This window comes from Pleurodeles waltl, chromosome 2_2 (genome assembly GCF_031143425.1).
Source record: "Pleurodeles waltl isolate 20211129_DDA chromosome 2_2, aPleWal1.hap1.20221129, whole genome shotgun sequence".
NCBI lineage: Eukaryota > Metazoa > Chordata > Amphibia > Caudata > Salamandridae > Pleurodeles > Pleurodeles waltl.
Genome location: NC_090439.1, coordinates 431,413,168 through 431,438,574, shown reverse-complemented (window position 1 = coordinate 431,438,574; position 25,407 = coordinate 431,413,168).

The window sequence follows — 25,407 nt, the reverse complement described above, 5'->3', positions numbered from 1 at the left end:
AGCAGATATTCCTGCTGAGTTACAGGAAACAGTCGGAAAGGAAGTGTGGGATATGACAGGGAAAGAAGTAGGATTGGTCAAAGGAGTAGAACCAGTGAAAGTGATCGTAAAACCCAATGTAACTTTTCCTCAGACCCCACAATACCATATGGCTCAAGACACCCTCATGAAAGTCGCCCAACTCATTGATGAGTTTGTAAAACAGGGAGTACTAAAAGAAGTGTTAAGCAGTCCATGCAACTCACCAATTATGGGACTGATAAAACCGAGTGGAAAGGTCCGGATTGTTCAGGATTTGAGGAAGATAAATGACATAATAGTCAAATGTTGTCCCGTAGTACCAAATCCAGCTGTGATAATGTTTCAAGTTCCCGGTGATGCTGAGTGGTTCTCAGTCATCGATTTGTGACAAGCATTCTTTTCTGTGCCTCTTCATGAGGACAGCCAATTTCTCTTTTGTTTCAAATTCCTAGACAGGGTTTACAGTTGGTGTCGAATTCCTCAAGGGTTTTCGGAGTCACCATCAATTTTCAATCAGATTCTAAAGAAAGATTTGGAATCATTGGAATTACCATTTGAATCAACCTTGGTACAGTACATTGATGATTTGCTAATCGCATCCAAGACAGAAAGTGACTGTACAGCTGATACCATTGCCCTATTGAACCATTTGGGAAGGAACGGACACAAAGGGGGTCATTCTGACCCCCGCGGGCGGCGGGAGCCGCCCGCCTGGAGGGAGCCGCCATATGGCCGTTCCGCGGTCGAAAGACCGCGGAGGCCATTCTGGCTTTCCCGCTGGGCTGGCGGGCGACCGCCAGAAGGCCGCCCGCCAGCCCAGCGGGAAAGCCCTCCCCACGAGGAAGCCGGCTCCGAATGGAGCCGGCGGAGTGGGTAGGTGCGACGGGTGCAGTGGCAAAGCAGACACTGAAATACAAAGTGGGGCCCTCTTACGGGGGCCCCTGCAGTGCCCATGACATTGGCATGGGCACTGCAGGGGCCCCCAGGGGCCCCACGACACCCCTCACCGCCATCCTGTTCCTGGCGGTCGGAGCCGCCAGGAACAGGATGGCGGTGAGGGGGTCGGCGCCATGGGGGATTCCCAGGGCAGCGGAAAACCGGCGGGAGACCGCCGGTTTTCCTGGTCTGACCGCGGCCAAACTGCCACGGTCAGAATGCCCTGCGGGGCCAGCCTGCCAGCCTGTTGGCGGTGCTCCCACATCCCCGGCCCCGGCGGTCCTTGACCGCCGGGGTCGGAATGACACCCAAAGTGTCCCCCTCAAAATTACAATTCTGCCAGAATATGAAATATTTGGGTCACCAAATAGAGAAGGGGTCACGAAGAATTATGAAAGAAAGGATAACAAGTGTACTTCAGATGAGTCCACCGAAGACGAGAAGAGAGGTGAGGAAGTTTATGGGAATGGTGAGCTATTGTCGCCAATGGATTCCCAATTTCTCGACTCTAGCAAAACCTTTACTGAAACTGACCCAGAAGGATGCGCTGGATGAAATAGAGTTGAAAGGAGATGAGATGGATGCATTTATTGAATTAAAGGAATGCATGTGTAGGGCTCCAGCGTTAGGTATGCCTGATTACACAAAGCCTTTCACATTGTTTTGTCATGAACGTGATGCATGTTCCTTGTCTGTCTTGACTCAAGCCCATGGTGGCGTAAACAGACCAGTGGCATATTTTTCAGCTACTTTGGATCCGGTCGCAGCAGCACTGCCAGGGTGCTTGCATGCCGTAGCCACAGTTGGTATCAGTTTAAATCAAAGTGAAGGAATAGTGATGAGACATCCTTTAACAGTCATGGTCCCTCACTCAGTCGAGATACTTTTGACACGTTCCCAAACACAGCACATGACTGGTGCTAGGCTTACAAGGTACGAGACAATAATTTTGGGTTCACCGAATGTGCAGCTGAAAAGGTGCACTAAGTTGAATCCAGCAACCTTGTTTCCCAGTGAATATGTCGAAATTGAGAACGCTGAAGACGTTGAGCACGACTGTCTTCAGGTGTCTGAATTTTGTACAAAACCAAGACCTGATATCAAAGACATCCGATTGGAAGAAAATGATCAAGTCCTTTTTGTTGATGGTTCATGTTTAATAGATGCACTGGGAATATTGAAAGCAGGATATGCTGTATGTACGATAACAGGTGTTCTGGAAGCATCTTGGCTTCAAGGAGTTTACTCCGCACAAGTAGCGGAATTGGTAGCACTTACTAGAGCTTGCCAACTTTCCGCATTGATGAAAGTCACCATTTATACTGACAGTCAGTACGGATTTGGAATAGTGCACGACTTTGGACAGTTGTGGTCACAGAGAGGCTTCATGACCTCTTCAGGATCACCAGTGAAAAATGGTGAAAGGATAAGGGAATTGTTACATGCCATCCAGTTACCAGGAGAAGTAGCAGTGGTAAAATGCAGTGCACACTCGAAATCACAGGATTACATTTCTTTGGGAAATGGATATGCAGATCAAGTCGAAAGGTTTTGCGCATTGAACTGTATATTGCTCAGAGATGAATGGAACTTGATAAATGAGCCAGAACTTGAACCAAGCGAAGCCTTTACTCTAAAGGTTGTAGATACAATAGATGAATTGAAGACTTTACAGAACGATGTTAGTGAGGATGAGAAACTCTCATGGAGCAAATTACAATGTGTAAAGAAACCAGATGATTTGTGGGTCTCAAGTGAAGGGAAATTGGTTCTGACAAACAGTCTGTTGACGCAATTGGCCAGATTCTACCATGGACAGGCTCATCTCGGAAGGGACGCCATGGTCAGACTATTTAAAACTGATTGGTTTAACTCCAAATTCCGTCAAGTTGCTGAAGCAGTTTGCCATTGTTGCATTATTTGTCAACAAATGAACGCAGGGAAAGGAACAGTAGTAAATTTGAGCCACATTGGGAGAACTGGAGGTCCATTCAGCCGGATGCAAATTGATTTTATTGAAATGCCTGTGCTTGGAGGCTTGAAGTATGTGTTGGTGATTGTGTGTATTTTTAGTCACTGGATTGAAGCATACCCCACACGTAGAAATGACAGTCTCACAGTTGCCAAACTACTCTTGATGGAACTAATACCACGTTTGGGATTCCCGATCTCCTTAGAATCAGATAGGGGAAGTCACTTCAATAACGAAGTAATAAAATTGCTTTGTGCAGCGCTGAACATTGAGCAAAAGTTGCATTGTAGCTACCGCCCTGAAGCCTCAGGATTAGTGGAGCAAATGAATGGCACATTGAAATCGAGGATGGCGAAAATATGTGCTTCAACAAACTTGAAATGGCCTGATGCATTGCCCTTGGTGTTAATGTCAATGAGAAACACCCCTGATAGAAAGCCTGGACTGTCCCCGCACGAGAATCTCATGGGCAGAGCCATGAGGCTTCCAGCAGTTCCTGCAAATGCTCTGTTGAATATTACAGATGATATGGTATCGGACTACTGCAAAGGTCTAGCTGATGTGGTACGCTCTTCTTCTCACCAGGTGGAGGCAACCACCTTGCCACCGATCCAAGGTCCAGTACACGCCCAGGAAGCAGGCGACTGGGTCGTGATGAAGAAGCACGTGAGGAAGTCGTGTCTGGAACCTCGTTGGAAAGGACCTTTCCAAGTGAGTAAGACGACTACTACCGTTGTGAAGTGTGCGGGAGTTCCCAACTGGATTCACGCCAGTCACACGAAAAGGGTGACGTGCCCCACAGAAGAGGAAGTTGAAGCACTGAAATCACCAGTGACTGACAAGAAAGTACCGGGCACCGAGACAAAGCAACGAGAACCTGGAGGTGAACAAGCAGAATTAGAAGAGGGAGAGATACTCTCTGAGGAAGAAACAGCCGATCCATTTGAGTAGAACGGGGGAGAGACATCAGAAAGCGACGGAGACCCTGAGGGTGACAAAGAGCCTGCAACAAGTGAAGAAGCAGGAGAGCCTGATCAGAGGAGGGCTTTCCCAGAAGCAGACGATACAGGAAAAGAAAAGGAAAATCTGATCGACCTCCTAGAGGAAGAAAAAGAGGAGGGACAAAGTGAAAACGCTCAACCCCTTCCGAAACCGGTTGCAGGTCCCTCAGGTGAAAACAGTGCGAAACGGAGGCAAAGTATATCACCAGTGAAACTGAGGATTAAAAAAATACCAAATGAGAATGAAGAGCCAAAGTTGAAAGAGAAAAGAAAAGAAATGTCTGTCGCAATAGCAACACCAAGTGAAGAGAAAGACCTGACCAAGGAAGAAAGCACCCGTGAGAGAGAATCAAAGGGAGATGCAAAATTGAAAAGAAAAAGAATACCGAGCAGAAGATATTCTGGTCCGGAGTGGGCATACATAGCCGCTAACGATTGGTCAGATGAATTCCTATCTCTCAGTCTCGAGAACGAAGAGGCAGAACTTCACTTTGGCACTTGAGAAGTGAAACTCCATGAACTTTACCAAATAAGACATTGATAACCTGATTGACTTTAAACCGGCTAAGACATTGCTAAACTTGATTGACTTTGAAACCAATTTTGAGACAAAGCTGCTAACCGATAAAAGACGAAGCTGCTAAAGAAAACTGTGTGAACATTGAACTCGTTCAACTTTGTATATATCTGCAAATCTGATTTGAGAAAGTGTCTTCAACTTTCTGATTCTATACAGATCATGACAGGCTACACTACACAGGGGCATAAAATGAAGTGTTATAAATACATGTGTATAGGTCTAATAACTGCATGTGTACTAATCATTGTAGCAATAGTTCTTGGAATGCATGGGAAGGATGAGAAAGGGACGAATGACGCTTTTACTTCTAGACCTATTATTACTACTGAACTAACAGTTTTAAAGAGACTCGAACAAGATGAAAGACATCTGCATGATAAAAAGGAACTTTCGTCTAATGTTTTCTATCGCATGTTGAGTGAGTATGTTGAGACCATGGATGCGAAAGATTGTTATGCGTGCACACAAATGCCTACCTCAGTGGTGGAAGGGGTGATGTATCATAGCATGCCTCTTACATACGGAATTACATGTAGTATAATAACATCCAGATTTTATGGTCAGGAGTACATTCATTATTTGTACTTTAATTATGATGTTACATTTGCATATGTCCCCATAATCGAGTACCTGAGTAAAATAGCCAGAGATTATTATATAAAACTGATGAGGGGCTTCTTTGAGCCGTTGTCACCTTTTCACACAGCTCACGCACATAGAGAGAACCTTACATGCTTGCTTTCACCGCTGGAGATAAACTTCTTAGACCGCACTGACGATAGGAGGAAAGAAATGAAGGAGGAATTAGAAAGGGAATTACACAAAAGGACATCTGCAGATAACTATGCTTTTGCCGCGATAAAGACACAAGGGAAAATAGCTTTAGATACGTTACACGTAGGGAGATTCTGCATACATAGACATAAATCATATTATGATACAGTTTTTGTGGGAACGAGTGAATGTAAACACACTTTTTTGTTTCAACCTAAATGGACGTTCATGCTGAATGGACAAGACCCAGTTATTCCAGGGTTGTATTACATTTGTGCACTTATCGCCTATCATCGTCTTCATAAAGGATGGTATGGGAGATGTTATTTGGGAATAGTGTTCCCAAAGATTTACCAACTAGACGACTTAAAGAAATTTCCAAAGCTGTCTAAATCACATCATGTTCAGAAGAGAGAGACAGCTTCTGTTGTGGTAGGAGATATATTTGGAGCTTTGATTCCTTCAGTGGGAGTCATATTGAATTCAATCAAAATACGAAAGTTGTCTACTATTGTGGATAACATGCTGACAAAATTCTCAGGAGCTATAATCCTGATGGATGCTGAACTTGCTGCAGAAAGAGCTATGACTCTTCAAAATCGGCTTGCCTTAGACATTCTTTTAGCAAAGGATGGCGGCGTTTGCAAAATGCTTGGTACACGCCACTGTTGTACATATATACCAGACAGCAGTGGGCGAATTAGAAAGATGCTTACAAACTTAACTAACGAAAGTACAGATTTAAAGGAACTGAAAGAACCCGGAGTATGGGAGAAGGTTGGGAAAGGATTTGCTTCGGTGGGAAATTGGCTCAGCAACGTTTGGAACGGATTATTACTGAAATTAGTAAAGGGAATATTAATAATATTAATTTGTGTATTAGGCATTTGGGGAATATGGAAAGCTATCAAAATGTTGAAAGCAAGGAACAAAAGGAAAAGAGAAGAGAAAATAGAGAACAAAATAGTAGAAATATACAGAGAAAAATCAAAGGGAACCAAAAGAAAGAGGGAATTGACTGAAGTGCCAAATTACTAGAACAGAATTTTAATGGAATAAAATTTGTGGGAAGATTTGATGTGATGACATAATTAGTCATCAGAGGAGGGATTGATGACGCAGAAAAAGAGGGTCCGACATATACTGTATTCATATATCATGTAACCAAAATCGTATAATGTAGTGTGATTTTAGTAAAGAAAATAATGTACGGGTGAAATTGTGCCCTCGGGGTAGTTCGCCAATATTATAAACGTGCTTTATTAATCATGAAGAATTGAAAAATGTAGTAATCCGTCATAATTGCAAATGTGTGCCATGATTTCTTATTGAAACTGTTTGTGCTTAGCTTAAATTTAGTAGAGGCTTTGGCCTAGTTGCCTGGTCTCAAATTCTAACTGCGTGGCTTTTCATTGAACTAATGTATCATATATTCTTGCTTAAAGTTGTATTTTTCCAGTAGAGATGACTAATACACTTATCTCCAAGGTTTCGTACGAGGCCGGTTTCATCCCCTCTGATCCAAGGTCAGTCTGCAGGTGCGGACAATGAGGGTATAGATATCAAAATAATTGGCAAACCTTGTTGCAACTTGTGTTCCAAGGCTCCAAGGACAATGTATGCATAAATGAGTACAAGGAGAAAGACATTTTCCATTGGTCAAATTGAAGCTATCCTATGAACCCTCCAATGGAAGACCCTGCAGAATTTGGAATGTTTCTTACTTAAACCCACTGGACAAAGAGAAGTCAGCCATTTTCCTGGATGCCATCTTTGAAGCCAAACGCCAGACGCCATCTTAGACGACATCTTGATGCCCTTTTCTCTATTACTGAGAAAAAGACTTTGAGAATTCTCACCCTAGAGACTTTAACTTTCATTTGCCCCATCTTGCCCATGCAGTAACTTTGCCCATTCTCCTTGCTGCTGCAAGGAAACTTGCCCTTAACTTTGCCCCTTTGAAATTCTGTCCCATGCTGATCGAACCGGTACCTGAAGAACGAAGACTTTCTTGAATGCTGAATGTAATTGGTAATTATGAACGGATAATTGTATTATGCATTGTGTTTTTCCTTTTAGGTACCAACTGCTATTTTGATAGGGCCCAAGTTAGAAGTTTTCCAAATTTGCGTTGACTAAATTTGTTTTGCATGAAGCCCCACATGCCAATGCTAATTAGAGGTTAGTCGAGGTATGAACTTGATGCACCATGTTGAATTGAAATCTTGTCATGCTGACCGATGTATGAAATTAGTCAAATTCAGTTGCTTATATTAGTGATATGCATTGCCATAACTGAATGAATCATTATTCAGATTTTGCGTAGATTGCGTTTCTTCCGCCACTATGGACAGCTAGTAATGTTCGTATACATATATCATTTGGTTTTGAGACTTATATACATTGTGCTAGCTTTGTTAATATAGGGAAATAAATTCACTAACTTTTAATAAACCGGTGTGGTTATTCATGACTGAAAGGTCATGGTGTGTCGCAATATCAACTGTTATTGATTCCTAATGTGTTATTTTGATCTACTAATTGAGTATTGGCTATCGCGCACAACAGTTATTGATTATTGATTTAAGTGACCCGACTATTCAAGGATGAGGAGAGCCCAACTCGGCTAAAAGGTTCACCGACCTCCAACGTGTCCAGGTACAGGTAATTTATAAGGGCTGGACGTGTTATCAGTACTAGACCCAAAACCCCACAAAATCAGTGCACTTCTGGATCTGAAGGATATTCTTCAATGAAGAAAGACTACAGTGCTTCCAGGAGGGGATTGCCTCTCTGCTCACCTGCATTGTGTTGCTGGCCTGCTGCCTCTTACCTAATAGTGAGAAGGACTGGACCTTTCTCTCTACATCCCCTAAGGAACGAAGTGACACCAAGGGCTTGCTGGCTTGCTTCCTGTTTTCTGCAGTCTCAGAGACATTAAAAACTGCCTGCAACTCCGGCAGTGACTTGTGACTTCTAAGCATTATTTTTAGTTTATTCTTCAAAAAATCATATCTCTACTTCTGCTAATGGGATTTTTGTCATTTTGGTCTTTTTTTCGATAAATATTCTCTATTTTTTTCTAAACTGGCATGGAGTATTTTTGTGGTGCCTTTCTCTGTGGTTAATGTAATTAAGTGTTGTACAAATACTTCTCTCATTGCCTCTTAAGTTAAGACTGACTGCTCTGTGTCAAGCTACCAGAGAGTGAGCATAGGTTAATTTGGGGTGTGTATCTAACTTACCTTGATTAGGATTGTGGTCTTTACTTGGACAGGTTGCATAAGTCAGCCAACTAGAGCCATAACTTCTAACAACAATGTTCAAGAATTCATTAGGGAAATGGGAAGAAGTGAACAAGATATGTGAAATTATGTGGTGTGGCATTCAAGGTATTCTACTGGAATGTGTCAGAACGCCAAAAATAGTGTCAATGTCCATTTCTAACACTAATGCTAAAGGTGCACATTTACTACTCTTCTTTGTGAATCCGGCCCAGGGACTAGAAATAAACCTGGTAAATTTCAGCTGATTCCTAGCATAAATCACAAGATACAATGAGTAATTTAGATTACAATCACAATCCAGTCAACTACTATTTTCATGACATGCCACATAAATTATGTTTTATATTTGCTTAATTTCTGTAAATCTATTGGAACACAAACCGCAAATTAGTCTAAATTAGGAGTAGCCATTAACAAAAATTACTAGGACCATCATAATTATAAATTCAGCAGGAACACCTCTGGTGAGAGGTTTTCATCCGGGCCCTTCACCAGCTACAAGTAGGCAAAGTCACCATTTGGGATACCTGGGGAATTCATGCAGGAATCGTCATATTAAATCCGATTCCTGGGTGCTATTCCGGCATTACCGGGAATTCTGGAGATTACAATAGACCGTTCATAACGAGGCGATAAAGGCACTTATTTGAATGTTGTGGGCATGTCCCTATATATGTCTATGTGTGTGAGTCTGTGTTGGTGTGTATGTCTGTGCATTCTAATACGGTATATTAGATCATAAGGTATAGATACATTCTTTTAATGCACAGGTTCTTAAGTGAACTTTGTAAGTGCGTGTGTGTTCTCGTGCGGCTGTAAGTGTCATGCGCTGGAGCACCCATCGTATTTTATAATTTAGCAGAAGCGAATTAGTTAAACAGCACATTTGGAAGACGATCAAAGGTGTGGGCGGGCGGGCACAGCTGCCATTTAAATGCGTCTTCTCTTCTTCTGTTTTACAGATGGAGGCAGAATTCATTAACGAGTTTAAAAGCACTAAGCACTTTGCTAAATAATTCGGCTCACTACATATTTAATTAAGAGTGTGCAGAAATGCTGCTGTGACTGTGCGATAGTGTGCCCTGTGCGTGAATTTATATTTGGTTTACACACATCCAGAAACCAAGAGCTCGGTGTTGTCCCCCCTCCATTGCTGTCTGTTGTCGGTTTGGCTTTCAGTTTTAAGACCATGTTGGACATTGAGTTTTCCTTGAAAAAATGCCAAAAAATAATGTATAAAATTGGACCAATCGAACTCAGATGAATTACAACTCACAGTTTTCAACTACCCAACAGGACATTTACCAAGCAAGGGAAACGTGATGGCTAATGGTTTCGGGTACGTCAATACTAGGTTGTTACGAGAAGTTCACATTTCAATGAATATTACCAAAGTGTACAGCGTACAGGTACAAAGGAGAGTAGAGGGGATGTACGCTGCTAGTATTTCACTGTTTACAGGCGTTTCTAAACTCGAACTATACATTGAATAGGACCAAGAAAAAGCATTTCCCCTAAGAACGGCCCACTACCTACCGAGTGGCGTGTTACCGCAATATTCTGAGGTCTGCGCCTTTGAAAAAGGAATAACGCAGTGATATACGAACCGTAGTCACAAGAATTTCCTGTGACTTACTTTCGGAATATTCCCGGCTGTCGCCTGAATTGCAGTAGGCAATACTTCTGCATTTCAGCAGCAAGCAAGAGCACTACAAGATTATTTCATATCAAATCACAGTAAATATTTGTGAGTTTACTCCTAAGTGTTTTCCACCATTGTGTATGAAAACGTAGAATGATCTGTTGTCTAGCATGAATTCCACCAAGTTTTAGTAGGAGAAAATTGTGCAGTGGGATCCACCAAGTTTGGGTCGATTTCAAACATGCCTCAATAGACCCAGAGAGTAATAAGCATCAGTTTTCCAAGACAGTAATGTGTCAGTTTCCACCTATAGCAACATGTATCAATGGGTGACGGAATAATGTATATTGTTTCCAGACAATTTCTGCATTAATGGTCATGCGTCATAGGTTGCCAGTAAAGGTCCAGTAGGTGAAGATCTATGACAAATTTTCATGATGATGTCTATGTAAATTAATTTGTTTTTGTTTCATTATATACAAATCTATCTTATGTGGTTATCTTGAAAATGTGTCATGGATTGACCCTCGAGGACCTACATTACATGCCCATGTTCTGGGAAGAATATGCATCACATGTTTGCAGTTTTCTGTAATATAAACCAGACCCACCTTGTAAAAAAGACTTCATTCAGAGTTTGGCAGCATTGGCAGCCATTTTTCCTCAATGGCAAGATGGAGAAAACTGTCATTTTGGCTGTTGACTGTGTGTCATATTTGTCAGGTCTGCCATCAACCATAGAGTGACAGATAAGGAACGGACCAGCCATTGTGATAGAAGATGCCAATATCAAATGTGAATAAGTATGTTGAATGTTCTTCAAATTTGACCAGATGTTGAACCAAGACAATCATCTGGTCTCTGCCAATTAGCAATAAGTGCTACCTCCCCTACAAAGCAGGTCAAACCACAAACCAAATTGTTTGCCTCTCACACTACTGAGCCTTCTATCTTGAACAGAAATTAGGTTGTTGTTTTTCTGGCGTGTGGCCTTGGTCAAGCAGAAACTACAATTCTTGTCAGGGCAAGGCAAAAGCAAACTCCAAATGAACCTGTGGTCACCATCTGGTAGCTTGACACAGAGTAGTTAGGCCTAACTTGAAGGCAATGTGCAAAGTATTTGTGAAGCACTTCAAACAGTAAAAAAGTGAGTGAAAACACCACACAAAAAGGATCCCACACCAAATTAGAAAAGCTAGAACTCAATCTAATAAATAAAACAAGACTGTAACGTCAAATATCCAAATGGTAGAACCTAAGTTATTCATTTAAAAAAAATAAACTGTATATCTGGTTGCACTGGACTAGGGCAAAGTCACAAGTTCAGGGTGAATACAATGGAACATGGACCCAGTTAGACCCACTGTATAAGGTACCTTCAATCCTGGTTAAGGAGTGTTGCATGGATTTGAGTCAAAGTTGTGTCACGCAGTCGAGGTGATGCGTTGGTTCAGAAATTTGGCGAGGCTGCAGAGCAAGGTCCTTTTTCATCTACATCGAGGATCCATTCAACAGGGTTTGCAATGTGAAGGCACTTGTCAGGAATGCATTGTTCAGTCAATGTGATGTGTTGGGCCCGAGGAGTTGCATTGCTTCTGTGAGTAAGCACCTTAGGCCCACTTCCAAGTGTCCAGAACTGATATTGCACCACTTAGCAGGCTAAATTCACAGATGGCAGAGTCAAGGTGCAGCGCAGGGTGGTTGGAACTCTTTTATGCCCCTGATACTTCAGATCAGGAGGTCAGCAAGCTAGCCCTTGGGGTCATTGTAAGTTCTAGGTTTAAGTGATGCAGAGCCAGTCCTTCTTACCCAAGCAGCATGCAGCAGGTCAGCATAGCCAAGCAGGATTCCAGCAAAATGGCAGGTTTTCAGCAGCACAGCAGTCCTTCTTCCTGGCAGAGTATCCACACATCCAGAAATGTACATAAGTGGTGGTGTCTGAGGTCCAGTTCTTATACCCAGTGGTGCCTTTGATGTGGTAGAGACTTCAAAGACATGCTTTTGAAGTGCACAGCTGTCCTGCCCTCCCTGCCCAGGCTCCAGACTATCTGCATGGGGTATGCAATCCTTTGTGTGGGGACAGGACCCAGTCTATGCAGGTATAAGTGAGGGGGTCCAGCTCCTCCCTAACATCTTGCCCAGGATAAACTATCAAGTCACTGATGACTCATCAAGTTACACGCTAGCTTCCATTGTGTGTAGCTGGAATGCATAAATCCAAATTGCCAATTACACCCAGTCATGTGACTAGGAATGGGCTTCAGGCACTTAGGGCCATATGTACGAACACTTTTTCCCATAGATACAGAATGGGTAAAAACCTTTGCTACATATGGCCCTAAATGACTAAGGCAAGAAAATGCCAACTTTCTAAAAGTGTCATTTTCAGAATTGAAAATCTAAATCCAACTATAAGTTAGGTTTTTAAATTGTGATTCCAGAGACATCAAACGTGTTTGGTCATCTCTTCCCATTTAGAAAATGATGCTTATTAAATGCAATAAGGTCACTCCAGTGATACCAGATGGGCGAGGTAGGCCTTGTAATAGTGAAAAACTAATCTAGGAGTTTTTCACTACCAGCACATGTAAAATTTAAAAGTACATATTCAACTTTTTAAATACACTGCACCCTGTCATCCAAGCTGTCCAGGGCCTATCCTACGGGTGACATATTTTTTTTGAAATAGGAAGGTTTGGGCCTGGAAAAAGGTTTAATGCGCCAGATCAAAATGACAGTTAAAAACTGTGCACACAAAAGCTGCAATGGCAGACCTGAGACATGTTTAAAGTGCTTCTAGAGCAGGTGCCATAACCAGTAAAATAATCTCACTAGTAGCATTTAACTTACAGGCCCTTGGCACAGGTAGTGCCTCTTTACTAGGGACTTACAACTAAATTAAATGTGCCAATTGGATATAAGCCAGTTCTACCATATTTTAAGGAGAGAGCACAGGCACTTTAGCACTGGTCAGCAGTGGTAAAGTGTGCAGAGCCTTAAAGCCAGCAAAAACAAAGTCAGCAAGCAGGAGGATAAACCTCACCAAGGATGCCAGGTCTAACAATGATTTTAATCAAGGGTTTGCATAAGAGGAGAAAGGAACTGTGACCTTGACTTTTTTCTCAAGTTGCTCTCTATATGGTGAAGGTGTGGAGAGTAGTGTTCATTTAAAATCTTTCTTATATGCATGTAAAACTATCTTATGAAGAGGTATTTTCAGTGCGTCAATTGTACTTTTGTGTCTGCCTTGAGGTCACCTAGGGCTTCACCTGCTGAAGCATAAAGTTCAGTAACTGTTTGCAATGATTCGGTTTTGTTTTGCCCGTCCTGATCCAGAATTTCTAAATGAACCAGCTAACAATAATATATTATGAAAGTCTTAATCAGTATCTTTCTTTTTAGTAACTTCTTCCACTGCAGAGAACAATCAGGCTATAAAAGAGAAACTTACACACCATTAATACCGAATGTAAACCCAAGTATGCAAAAAGGTGATATTGCCACACTTTCCTTTGACTAGTGTTGTCTCATCAAATAACAAATACAACACCATTTTTAGGGCAGGATGTATCAAGGGATTGTGCAATGTAACGCAGCAAGACAAGTTGCTGTGCTACATGAAAGGGAGAGGGTTGGAATGCAACATAATTACCAATATATGGCACAATCCTGACCTCTGCTGCGCTGTTGTACAAACTGCTGGTTAGCACCAATGCAGGCACCCTTGCCCCATGGTGCAGGGGTGCCTGCATTGCAGGAAGGTTTGATTTTGTTCAGCGAGGGACAATTCTCTGAGGGGATTTTCTGCAGTACACTTAGAAAAAAGTAACAGCAAGGAGAAATAAGGATATTCCTCCTTGTTGCACCTCCTCACCCACCAGGCATGCATAGTATTTTGACACATTCTCAAGGTTATCGCCATTGGTAAATCTTGGAATGAACCAACATCCATGGGTGGATGCATGGGAATACCCATGTGCCACCCATGGAACACTTTCTCAATCCAGAGTAACACAAGGCAGCAACATGCACTGCCTTGCATTATTCCAGATTTGCCAAGCACTGCAAGGCCACGTGTTGCTTGGTAAATCTGACTTAGGGATTGTTTTGCCCATGGGACACCCTGTAAATTGCTAGGACAGCACAATAATTTCATAAATTTGTTGCTAAAGGTAGGTTACACCTGTGATTTAGAGTATGCTAAATAAAAAGAAAAGCAATAGATTCCTCTTCCTCCACATATTGGTGACCGCTTCAAAGGTGGTTTTGGCCATAATCAAGTGATAATTTCTGAAAATATCTCTGCCTGGAAATTACTAATGGATTCTTGGTAGATATAAATGCATTTACTACCTCATATTTCTCCACCACGAGTGAGGAGAACTTTGCAATAGTAAATCTTATGCAAGAGGTGGAAAGTATGCTTATCAAAGTGTGGTTTGGATTTGAAGTTTGGGAACACCCATAAACATTTAGGATTGTGACCATTCCTAACCTCTAATCTGTCAATTTCCCAGTGCGGAAATGGTCAGTGATTTATTGGGATCATCCTCATTTGTTGGTTCTGCATGAGTAGGGCTTTCTAAACAGAAAAAAACGCTTCTCTCCTGAAAAACTGAAGAAAAAAAATTCTTTACCCAAGTAACTCCATTCCCCCGGTGTGATACTTTTTGGTACAGAGAAGTCTGCTTAGGGGAATGTGAGCCTTTTGGAGGAGTCATATGACATTCCCAGTAGTATATCTGGAAACCTGTGCGTGGCACTACTTTCCAGACAAGCTACTGAGAATGTTCATAAATAGAAAAAATATATTTTCTACACCTATAATTTTACCTTCCCCATAGATATGGACCATTGTGTATCAACTACATTAAATATTGTTACTGTAACTGGGCCTGCAGGTGTGCTTCTTTTATAAGATGCCACTGAATCTCTTGTGAGCAGATATTCTTTGGCATTAGCTCAGTATCCAGTCTTCAAAAATGGTTCATTATAAGCTACAGCTGCCACGTGCCTTTTTCAGAAGCATCTTATGTTTTAAAAAGGTTCTTGCTTTAATGCAGTCACTTATGGAACGCCCCCTCTTTCTGTCCCAAGCATAGAAAACATAATGGAGGAAATATGAAGCTAAATGCATAAATTCCAGAGGGATTGGCTAAACGTTAAAGTAATTATGTCAGAAACATTCAGCAAGTAGGTAGCAATAATTCAATCAAGGTCCAATTTCATTTCTACATCCTTGTACAAACAGTAGGAAAGTATTTGCATTTGGTCATCAATCAAATGGACAAATGATGTGTTAGCCTTCAATATGAGAGCACTTTCAAATGCATATCAAAGCTGGAGGCCTTTACAATTGGTAGTCACAACACATTTCATAATACTCCTAGCAAAAGCGAAATCCTGTAAAGAAAATTAGAATTATGGCAAAAGAAAGGAGAAAAGCTGAATGCTGAATTTAATAAACATGAATACAGAATTACACAAGCAGTGAAAAATCCAATAGAGATTTTGCATTTTATTATGAAGTGTTTTAAAATGTCAAATGTGATTTTGTGTGGTGTTGAAGAAAGAGCCGAACACTTTTCCAAGTAGGAGCCATTTTATTTGGCCCCACTTGGTAAACATTTATTTTATAAAACAAGCTCCGTAAATGGAAAATAAGCAAAAAAACAGTTTGTCTGTTCCAAGGCATCTTTCTACCTGTGCATCACAGTAATTATCTACTTTCTCCTTTTTGGAACAAAATGCCCTGCATGATGGTCTTGGGAAAGAGAAATCTAGTGATGGGTACTCAGTTCTTAATAAGATGGGTGACCTTCAGTATGACCTGGTACCTCTCTGGTCGATGGGTCCCCAGGGCACGAGTTTTCAGAGGTGGAGTCATTTGCCTAGTGACTTGCATACAGGGAGGCACGGGGTAAAACCTTGTTGATGAAACAAAATTCCTTGATGACTTCACTACAGTAACACTTTTTAGGAAGTGATGTCTAAGATGTCTGTCTTCTTCAGCCAGTGATATGTATCTGAACTTTAAGCACAACTTTTCCGCATCACTGCAATTTTAAAGTTTATCGCAGTGAATATTTGAGATGCTAAATAAAGTGCCGCAGAATTGTGGAGCAGCCTAGACTTTATGTTGACCTAAATCAGTACACCGGCCTCTCTTGTAAAGCTGTATCATCCTCTCCACAATTTTCCCACAACATTTTTTGTTTATTCGTAAGAGGAAGGAAAAATAAAGCACTCAACCCCGAGTGCAAGATGACCAAAAAAAGCAAGTTGGCACTTCCTATGGCAGGTCATTCAGAGCGTCTCACCTTAGTCCTTTCATCCCGTAGAAAGCATTGTGGTGAGAAAGCCACATTTTTTAGCAGTTTTTTTTCACGGGAAAGGAAAATGCATTTTGACAGCATGAAATGATTCTTTTTGGCACTTACATAAATGGAATTAAGATTTCTTTCCCCCTGTGATAAGCACCACGCTATTATGAGTAGATATAGCTTGACAACAGTGCCCATTTAACTATGCTGTCTATAGCTAGCATTTCCTTTATTGTCCATATTGAGTTAAAAAGGCTCTGAAACCAAGTAGGCTTTAGTATAGTTTTAATTCAGAAATACATGCCCAACATTGAAAATGCACAGCAACTGCTCTGCAGATGTTAAGCAGATGTTACCGAGAATCTTCAGGATAGAACTGTCTAGTCTCCAATATGTGGTATTGTACCCAGTGAAACAGAAATGCTCCATTGCTTCTTAAAGGAATAAGGATCAATATAGTAAAACATAACATATAAGACCAATATCATTAAAGTGACATATAACATAGTTTCCCTATTTTAAATCTTTACTTCACAGAATGTTACATCAAAACATTACTAACTGGAAAACATGGCAAGTAATATGACAAGTGAAACTGCAAGTTTGAATAGGACGTCAACCATATAAATAAGGGACAGATTTGTGGAAAGTGGTGTCACACTAAATACAGCACCACTTTCCCTGTGCCCCTTAGTGCCCCCTACCTCCACCATGTGTACGCTGTATGTAAAATACGGCGCACCATGGCGCAGGGTAGGGGGCAATAGTGTCATTCAATGTAACGCTATCGATGTGCTCCGCAGGAGTAGTGCTAAAAGTTTGGCACTACTCCTGCAGAGTACATAGGGGCCCGTTCTAAATAACGGAAGACCCCTTTTAATGCCTGCTCTGAGCAGGCGTTAAAAGTGGCATAAAAAATGGTACAAAGAAATCTCATAGATTTTCTTATGACATTTTTTCAGCCCCGCTAACGGGGGAATGCCCCCTTTGCATACTTTATGTCTGTCGCAGGCATAATGTAGTGCAGAGGGTTACACAGTGGAGCAATACATGCCCCAGGATTTCTGCCTTGTTGGGCCACATTAACAGCAAAAATAATGACGCTAATGTGGCGTAAGGTGGTGCTAGGGGATTATAAATATGCCCCTTAGTATCTAACATATGATGATCACATTCATTACCATTTCGTGACACATGAGACTATGTAGGGCAGTCAAATGCAGAATACGATCAAAATGCTTACTTAGCATGATCAATAATCTTAGTTGCTCATCTGTAGGGTGAACAAGAGTCCTCCTATTCCATCATCCTTCACCTGTAAGTAGAGCTGCGCCCTTGGAAATCTTAACAACCTTATTAGGTCTGAAGAATATGATTCCCATTTAGCTATTTAAAACATTTTTGGATAAAAACCCATTGACATGCTTCTAAATTTCTTGCCTATGTTTTTCTTATCAACGTTATCATAAGTTGAGACTTGTTTCTTAAGAACTGTCTAACATAATATTTCTTCTTCTTTTTCCTTTATACTTACATGTGAAGCAGTGTTTAGCTCAAAACATTCAGGAAATAATTTAAGTTATGGTTCATTATTCTTTGATTAGTTTGAATGGTGAAACTCCACTGGTCCTATGTGGATGAATATTATGATTACTGATATTTCACATCTTACCCAGATGCAAGGGTTGTCTGAATACCTTCTTTGGTGAATTCATTTGGCCTCTCAACCTAATCATTACAGATTGGACTATGAAAGGTGACCTAAAATTGTCAAAACTGTATGCAGTCTTTCTTTTATAAAATGTGTACCATTTTAACAACTTCTTTTGGGTACCCATGTATACTGGATACATAATCTAAAAATGTAATTGCTTAATGTGTTATTGCCGATTCAACAAATGAATAGTATATTATTTAGAGTGATAGTCTGTCAATAAGAGTAAGGCCCTGATTTATACTTTTTGACACAAAACTGCGCTAACACAGTTTTGCATCAAAAAGGTTAGCGCTGACTAGCGACATTTTTTAATGCCACTCGGGAGTCAAATTTACACTTTGACGCTGGGTGGCGCTAAAAAATGTTTCGAGTTGTTTTTTTCCCATGTTAACCATTGCACCTTGTCGTAAGGCAAAATGACATTAACAAAGGAAAAATGACTCTAATCCGGTTTACGACATGTTATTGTAAAATGGATGTGGACCAGTTTTGCCCGCAATAGCATCAAAAACAGACACTAACGGAGAAAGCAGTTCCAAGGAGCCTCAAAATGGATCTCAGAAGCCAGAAGAGACCTCAGGGAGACCCCATACAACCAGGAACTAGCCAGGAAGACAGGGACAGGACCCAGGGGAGGGAGAAGAAAAAGAGGAAGTGTTGTTTCAGTGCAGAGGAGCATGAAATACTGGTGAGAGAGGTGACGGAGCATCAAAATCAACTCTTCTTCACCTCAAAATTGCCAATTGGAAGGAGAGAGGCAATCTAGCAGCAGGTTGTATATAAGATCAACAGAGTGGCAGAGGTCAGGAGAACTGTGACTGAGAGCAAGAAATGCTGGTATGGCAAGAGAAGGACCAAGGAAACAATGGCAAGGAACAGGAGGGCAGCACCGCAAACTAGAGGTGGTAGTCCAGCACTGCAAGAGGACTTGAATGAGATGGAGCAGATGGTTGCAGCGGTGTCCCTTGCAGTAACACTTTGCAACTGCCTTGCCTCATTGCCCAAACGCATGTGTGCTGCATCTCACAGCACACAAGTCATTGCAACTGTCCCAACAGTACCCAGGCATGGGCCTGTAGCACCACAACACCACACATAGACAACACATTCACATGAGGCAGCCGTCCCTACATCACACAGTCACGGTGTCCCCTGGGTACATGGAACAATCAACTCAACAGGTGCTGGGGGAATAGCAGGCTAGACCGGTATCATTGGTAACGTCACTACCCAGACCAACTAAACTGAAGTTGTGTAACCACACATATTGATGCTGAACTGAAATGTGCCACTACAGAAAATATGTACCACAAATAGCAAACAGTAGGTCACAACAGTCACAGGCTAAGCCAACAACTATCTGGACACAACCATGTCAGACACATGGAAATGGGGAAATAAACACACACATACAACACATGGGGTATGGCTGTCATATATTGACAGTTAATTCCACATTAACGGGCGGGGGTGGTGCATGGGCAAGCCCGGTGTTGGAAAGACTGCCAGTACAGTGTACACATTGCACTTGGCAGTATGTGTTACACGTTGGGATAGAGGCTGGAAATATGTCTGCACATGGTAGCTCTGTGGGGCACTTACTAGACATTATTGATGGAACAAATCAAGTCAGTGCCAGTTGTGGCCGGCATTTGGTTTAAGAGGACACGCTGCACTCAGCCCTGCAAATCAGGTTGTGGAAAGGGCCAAGATATGGGACAACCTGCACTGCCCATGCCAAGTGCATGGGCTGTGCAGGGGCAACCAGGGGCAACCCACACCATGTCACAAACAACGATTTCATGGGGGTTACAACGCCATGCAAAGGCTGGAGGAAATATGGAAACATACCTGGAGGGTTGAACCTATTACTGGTCTGGTGGACAGATGCCATAGCCAGTCTGTAAGCTGCTGGTAACCTGTCATGTCCAGGCCATTGGCCCATGGGGCATTCACATTGACAACAGTTGCCACTACCACCTGTGCTGTAGGGGGTGATCAATTACACAGTGGCAGTCAGGTGCCCCTTGGACTGATGCACATGAAATAGGAACTTGCCTCAGGCACTGACCTAAGTACAACTCCTGTGAATTGGCTATGTCCATAGAAACATTACCATCATGCACTGTCAAAAACAGAATGATGTACACAGCAGAAACTTCATACCCATACTGCCCTTCCCTGGGTTTAACCTTGTGCTTTTGTCAGATGAGCTGTACTGTCACGATGCTGCATTCATGTATCATAGTACAAGGAGGGCTGCATTGAGGTGGAGGACATAGGAGTTTAATAAGGTAAACAACCCACACAGACAGGAGTTGAGACAGTACTCTTCCAGGTCCATGAGCGCTATGCAAAGTAGCACACAAACACAAACAACAACATGAGGAGACATCAATGGCAACAAGAGCACAGTGTCCCGACAATGCCATCCCTGGGGTGGTGCAAGGTCTCAGCACAGCATGAGTGTATGTGAAACATGTAAAACTGTGACAGTTGAAAATAGCAATGTGTGGTGCTGTGGCATGAGCACAGCAACACACGTTGCAAGGCCTCACCATGCGAATGGATGCAAAGGGAGGTTAGAACAAGATTAGAGGGCATCAAGACATGATAAGAATAGACAACACACTTAGAAGATATGAGGAAGCCAATAGTGTTACCTGGGCTTCCATTCATGTGACATGCAGGTGGGGCATAGGGCTGTAGTCTGCAGCTATGATGTACTAGAACAATCCTTTGGAACTAATGGGCTAATCATAGGCCCCTAGCGCCACAGGAGTGTCACTTTCAGTAATGCTCCTTTGGTGCTAAGCTCTGCACTGTATTGACAAGGTAGCGTTAAGCCACTTTTTGTGGCATTATGTCACCTTGTAAGTACGTACCCTCCAGATCATGACTGTGCGTGGAAGGTGGTGCAATGGGTGCTGCTGTGGTTGTGCCACAGCAAAACCCATTAAATTTTGATGCTGCCACAGATAAATGGAACATTGTAAGCTTGAGGTAGGGCCAAAACTCTAACTCCAGCCCCAGGAGTGGCATTAGCAGGGTGCAACGAGGAGGAATACATTTAAATCTCCTTCTTTTCTGATTTTTCAGTGTGTGCTGCATTTTGCAGCATGCATAGGAAGAGCAAAATGCCAGAAACAATTGTTTATGAGTGTGAAGGTGTTCCTTCATACACATAAACAACCATATGTAAATGACGATTTGTCCCTTCTGTGTGTTCTGCATTCTACAGCTCACACAAAAGTACCAAAGCGCCATTAGTGATTCTTAATGTGCAGGAAGGGACATCTTAAGGCACATAAACAGTCACACCCTTTAACACATACATCCCTGCACAATAGTACACTTACATATCGTGCATCCTTGTATAACCAAAGTGACGCCATGCAGCGCTGATTATTTTTGCACAGTACCATGCTGCACCACATTTGCATCAACATGGACCTATTGTGACTATGAGCCTCAAATATCAAGTCTGTGACGTGACTTTTCAACTGGCACAACACAGATAGACTGATTTTACACAATCTCATTACAGAGGATGATGGCTCTCCTGCGGATCTACCTGTCCTGGAGCACCCTGATGACCTGGATGACTAACTGGCAAATATCAGCCAAGAGACCCTCCAAGAAGGCCTTGTAAACCTGCAGACACCACCTCCAGTCTCAAGGAGGATTACTGAGGTAGCAGATATCTCACAGGCCCCACTTAGCACCCCAATAGCATGACCAACCAGCGTTGACACAGAAGAGGACTCGGAGGACCCAGGCACCAGCTTTGAGAGGACAGTGGTAGGAGTCCAGGGGGAGCTGGCCAAGGAGGTGCGGGTGGGAATGCAAACAATGCAGCCAACCTTGAGGGGATGCGTGCGTGCATTGTTACGGCAAAAGAACAGATTGCAGCCAACCAACACACAGACTCCCCAGTGCATGGAGTCCAGGAATGTCTGAGGGACATAGCTGCTGCCATGAGGGAGAGGCCACAACAACTGCCCTCCCAAACTGGCAGCAGAGTGCTTGAGGACAAAATGGACTCCATGCACAGGGAAATGGTATCCCTCAGGGCAGACATGGCTGCCTACCACAGGAATGCTGCAGCTATATTTACAAACCAGCAGCCCCTCCTTTCTGCAGTGATGCCATATGTAGTGCCACAGATGGCAGCTGCCACGAATTGGGACTTCACATCTGCAACCACTGAGGTGTGTGTGGCCCCCTCTACCTCCCCACTACCACCATCAAGGGTAGAGGAGGCACCACACACATTGGAAGATGAAAATGTGGAACAGATCATCTTCACCCATAGGAGTTCCCGTTAGCACTAGCCCATGCCACCTGGGCAGTGTTTTCCTTAGTCCTGTGCTTGACATCATGCCAGTGTTACCACTGTTACAGTTATGCACTCTTCCGCAACACACTGTTGACCTTTCTGCTATGGACTGCTATTGTCCCTAACATTTCAATTGGCAATTTATGTCCTCCTTCACAGAAAGACACTTTACCCAAACATGTCTCATGACATGTCCCTCAGCCCTGGACTTGCGTTGTGTCCCAGTTGGATGGATTCCACAAATGTGGTCACTGACCTGGACATTGTATATATTTAGCACTGTTACACTTGTTAATAAACACCACCTACACAACCAGCATGTTCATGTGTTGTGACTTTTCTACTATGCCTAGTACTTGTGATGTGTGTTACATGTCTCAAGTCACAGAATGTCAGTACAAGAGTGAATAAATATGTCGGCACATATCTATGCACGTCGTACCTACATGTTGTACATCCATGTTGGCCTCATCCCCTACAAACAATTCAGTGAATATGTGATATATGTTGAACACATGTATGCTACACCCACTACATACTGCAGGAAGGGGTGTGAAACAGTAATCTGGCAATATCGTCAGCTGGGGGAACCAGTAGAACACATTGGTGTGAAACAGAGAGACTCAAACTCATCTATAATTGCCACTGGTCTGGTTAACAGGATAGGAATGAAATGTAGGCTGTTGGAAAATGTCCCACAGTGCCAAACATTAAAAAGCTGAATTCCCACACCTATCCTGTCCTATACATGGTCAACATAATCAGCTTGAGTGGTGGGTACACTGGTTGGCAGGTCTACAGGTAAGTAGATGTGTCGGAGCTGCCAATGTGACAGCTCAGTAATAAGGAGGTGTTGAACATGTCAAGAGAAGGATTTGGATGCAGGACGGAGTCCCCAGGACAACACACAGTTTTCATTGTACACCCATGGGAAGACCGTGAGACCCAAGCATATCACACATGAAGTAAGGGAGTACCCAATATTATTTTGTTGGAAAATGGGTTATTGTTAAGGGCAGGTAGGTACCTACACTTAGCAATAGGCCACCAACCTTTACTTAGGTCCAGTTAGGTCTCAGTAATTTAAACCTAGCTCAACCCTTGGTAGCTTGGCAACGAGCGACAAGGCGAGACAGACTGTAAAGCATTCAAATATCACAAAACAGTAATTAAATAAAACACAGGAAACAGTTTTAAAAATCCAAAACCAATTTATAATGATAGATTATATTTGTATCTTTTAAATTACACAAAAATGAATACAATCGGATAAGGGGAACTGGAGATATGATTTTTTAAAGAATTATTGTTTTTTTAGCGCCTAGAAACAAAAAGCGCCAATCGGGTCATCTGGTTGCACCTTAACCGGGACAAAGTCAAAGTTTAAGGCCGACCGCGATGGAGCCCACCTCGGCTACAGGCCACGGGAGGCCTCAGTCAAATGTTTACCTTCGCACTTAGTCATTTTTCTGAAGATTTTCTTCAGCGGGATGAACCTGCCAGTCCAATCCGACCTCCTGGAACTCTTCTCCGGATACGTGGCGTGGGAGCCCTCGGTGGAGATTTTTACCTTCAGACTTAGTCATTGTTTCGAGGTGAAAATCCTTCGACATGGGAAAACCTGGATCTTGATCCAACGTCCTTGGAGCCCTCCTCGGATACGCTGGCTGGGAGGTCTTGGTCAACTTTGTATGTTCGGACTTAGGGCCAGATGTAGCAAAGTAAAATTTAGCGAGTTGCAAATTGCGAGTCATACCGACTCGTAATTTGCAACTCGCAAAATTTTATGCAGAAAGGTGTGTCAGACACCTTCTGCGACTCGCTATGGGGTCGCAAAGACCCACATCATGAATATTAATGAGGTGGGTCGCATTTTGCGACCCCATAGCGAGTCCATGCACTCACAGGGATGGTGGCCTGCTGGAGACAGTAGACCTCCATGTCTGTGACTGCTGTTTTAATAAAGCAGTTTTTTTCTTTTCTTTTTGCAGCCCGTTTTCCTTAAAGCAAAACGAGTTGCAAAAAGAAAAACTTCCAAAACCATTTGGTTTCGGTTTTTTCAGAGTAGGCAGTGGTCCATAGGACCACTGCCTGCTCTGAAAAAACATTTTTTTCGGCATGCACAAAGGGGAAGGGGTCCCATTGGGACCCCTTCCCTTTTGCGAATGAGTTACCACCCACTTCAAGTGGGTGGTAACTGCGAGTTGGTTTGCGACCGCATTCGAGGTCACAAAGCAACTCAGCCTGGTGATACGGTCGCAAATAGGAAGGGAACACTCCTTCCTATTTGCGAGTCGCCTCCCCTACCGACTCGCAATTTGGGGATGTGCATCACATTAGGCTGTTTGCATGGCGCAAACTGCATTTTTCACAGTTTGCGACATGCAAACAGCTACCTACATCTGGCCCTTAGTCTCTTTTTCAGAGATTCTCTTCACCGGTATGAACCTGCAAATCAGGCCGGGTCACGGTTGAGGCAAGCCGGCTAGAGTTACCGGGCCGGGTCGGTCCCTCTATGGAGCTTTTTTCAAAAGTTCTCCAAACTTCTGCAAACTTATGGATCTTTTCCCAGATGTTCCTTTAAGGTTCTTTTTGGGTCTACAGCTCACCCCAAGGTTCCAGAAGCTCTGAGATGCTCCTTGGGGGTGTGGGCTACAACTCCCAGAATGCACCTGGCTCAAACTCCTTTTTGGCCACTGGACAGTGGTCAGCTGGTTGGTTTCCTCAGGAGTTGGTGCATGGGACTCTGGTTAGCAATTTCTTACCTGTAGCAAACAGGGAGCCCCTCCTTGAACCGGTTGAAGCCAGGCAAAGT